Source organism: Ornithodoros turicata, chromosome 5 (genome assembly GCF_037126465.1).
Source record: "Ornithodoros turicata isolate Travis chromosome 5, ASM3712646v1, whole genome shotgun sequence".
In the NCBI taxonomy this organism is placed as follows: Eukaryota; Metazoa; Arthropoda; class Arachnida; order Ixodida; family Argasidae; genus Ornithodoros; species Ornithodoros turicata.
In genome coordinates this window covers 10,153,966-10,156,628 of record NC_088205.1, presented here as the reverse complement: position 1 = coordinate 10,156,628, position 2,663 = coordinate 10,153,966, and the positions used below count along the sequence as shown (strand labels likewise).

Sequence of the window (2,663 nt, the reverse complement as noted above, 5' to 3'; positions counted from 1 at the left end):
GATATTTTGATAGACACACAAGCAGCGCAATATATTCGCCCAATACTGGCTGAATATCGGTGATACTGCACCAACATCGAACCAGTATTGTCAATCTCCAGCCAATATTAGGCCAAGATGTTGTGCTGCTTGGGACGTGGTTCATTCGATCATATAGGCGTTATATTACACGCCATAGCATTGTTGACAAAAATAAAAAATCACTTAGTTGGCGTGATAGTTGCACGCCAGAGTGTCAAGCTCTGACGTCACAGGGGCAAGAGCTACGGTCATTCCCATTGGTGCTCGTAAGCACGTGACCTCTTTCGCACTTCCTCACTGGCGGACACGATTGCAGGACCGCATGGAGCTTCGGTATTCTCTGTGCCAACTTTCTACGCTTCTCCAACAACACCGAATATCCTCTGGATGTACGAATAAAATCCCTAACGAATGGCTGATGGATATCCCTCCGATATCCATCGGACGTACGAATCCGTTAGGACATTATTCGTACATCCAGAGGATATTCGGTGTTGGGGTTGTGTTACTCCCTTTGCTGTAAGACTTGGAATACCAGGTTCACATCGACGCAAATAACAGTATCTCACATTTATTTTGTAATAACACGGGAAGACGCGTCGCAACCCATTTAACGTGTAGCGTATTTTATGCTTGTAGTGCGCCCCCTACCAAGCAGGGTACGCGACTTCTTTGTCTGCAGTGGTGGAGCGTTGCTTCCTCGGCAGAGCTCGTCCCATCGTTCTGCTCTTCGTCGCGTTAAAGGTATCGTCAGGAGTTGTGGCGCTGGAGTGCGAGACGGTGCGCCAATCGGCAACTCGAATGATGGATGGGTTTCCTCTGTAAGGGATAACTTATGCATTGAGTGCCAGAATACTCTTCCTAACCCCGCGCAGTATGCATGTCGGTTCGGGAGGCCAGTAAGTGGATCAGGTATCGTCATCTGTTAACGCGCTTAAACGACTAAGGCGATTAGAGTAGGTAACCGGGCGACCTCATATCAAAGGGCTCCGCTACCAAGAGAACAGCTCGTGTGCAGTTTGTCGACACGGTCGCTAGGAGAGAAATTGGTTTGAATTGCTTTAATTCTACGTTTAACTGTTGAGATATATATGCAGAGTATAGATCGTATACGTAGAGAGAGATATATGTAGCCTAGAGATACCAATAGCCGAAAGAGGGATACCTAATGAAATATCTCCACCAATAAGCTTTCTACCTGTCAACGACAGTCCTAGCGTTTTAATACACATTAATACTAAGTTCCTAACTGGGTTAGACACTGTTCTAATATCGATAAGATATCTTTTTTTGTAAATAAAGCAGGACACACATCACCCATACACCCTGCGCCATACATACAACATCACCAGCAGCAATGAATAATATCGCTGACAATTGCGCTGCCGAATACGTTAGCGGCGTCTTGCACTGCGCAGGCTTATCGCAACTTTGGCTACTAGCAACCTACCCCTGAAAGATGTCCGTTCGAAACGCATAGAGTGTGCCGACCCAGCCGCAAAAGAAAGCCATCATGGCAACAGAGAGAATAGTGCAAGGAACCAGTACGCTTTTCGATTTCGACCTACGAACTGCTGGAATGCCAGTCTCATGATGCGGATGGTGCTGCCTTGAAATGTGTTGACTTCCAGTGTCCCCAGCCTGGCCGTGAATGGTCAAGGGCGACCGCGTACCTTCCCTCAGCATGGACGTTGTAACTCTTCCAGCTGTTATAATTATAGTTCAAATGACCAGCGACGCTGCAAGTAGCCCGCCATACTGCAAGACGTAAGAACGGCAAACTTCTACTTCTTTTGCGCACGAAGCTGCTGTAGGTTGAGACAAAACGATGTCGTACACGTGCTGTTAGATGGTGGTGGTGGCGAGAGGGCTTGCCGTTGTTGGTCTTACAGAGGTGGGCAACGTCACGACTTACGCCCTGGGGAATGTGCGTCCTGGGCCGACTTCTAAGGGAACTGTGCCGACATATGTCTGACATCGTCTGAGGAAAACCCAGGAAAAACCCCAGACAGCACAGCCTGCACCGGGATTCGATCCCGGGTACCTCCCAGATATATATATATATATATCCATCTCCACTTACAAACATATGCTATACGTGCAGCCAAAGAGCTTTGGCCATTTTTTCCCTTATATGCTTCACTGGCTTTGCACTGGGCGTTCGGTGGTGTGTTCGCACACCCTGACGGGAGGAATCACGTGCTACGTGACCTTCTGATGCGATCCACTCAAACGTTGCCTGCCTGCGTACTGCTGATGATGGCCCGATAAGGCCGAAACAGCTCTCCAGTACTGGCATGGCGACGTTTGAGCACTTACAAACATATGCTATACGTGCAGCCAAAGAGCGTCGGCTAATTGTTTTCCTTATATATATATGTTATACTCCTCTGGCATGACTTTCCTTGTACACGAGACATCTGATATACTGTAACAAAGAAGGACAGATTCGAGAATAAGTCGATATTGGACCGAGATTAAATGGGGGATTCCGAATAAAATTCTAAACGAGCCATTCCGAAACCTGGAGCATCGAGTTAACACTAAGACGAAAATTAGTAGTTCCTCTTTTTTTTTTTTTCGAGGGGGGGGGGTTCAGGATTCTGTCAACCCCTCCTGTTCAACCTGTGACCTGCTGTAGC

At 47.5% G+C, this 2,663-nt stretch overlaps 1 long non-coding RNA gene across 1 annotated transcript; it reads right to left on the bottom strand.

Moving 5' to 3' along the window:
- Positions 1–576: 576 nt before the first annotated feature.
- Positions 577–1,778, bottom strand: LOC135395294 (uncharacterized). The gene is made up of 2 exons (XR_010423020.1): positions 1,472–1,778; positions 577–840 (listed from the first exon to the last, which is right to left on the bottom strand). It is a non-coding gene; the product is annotated as an uncharacterized LOC135395294 (long non-coding RNA).
- Positions 1,779–2,663: the final 885 nt, after the last annotated feature.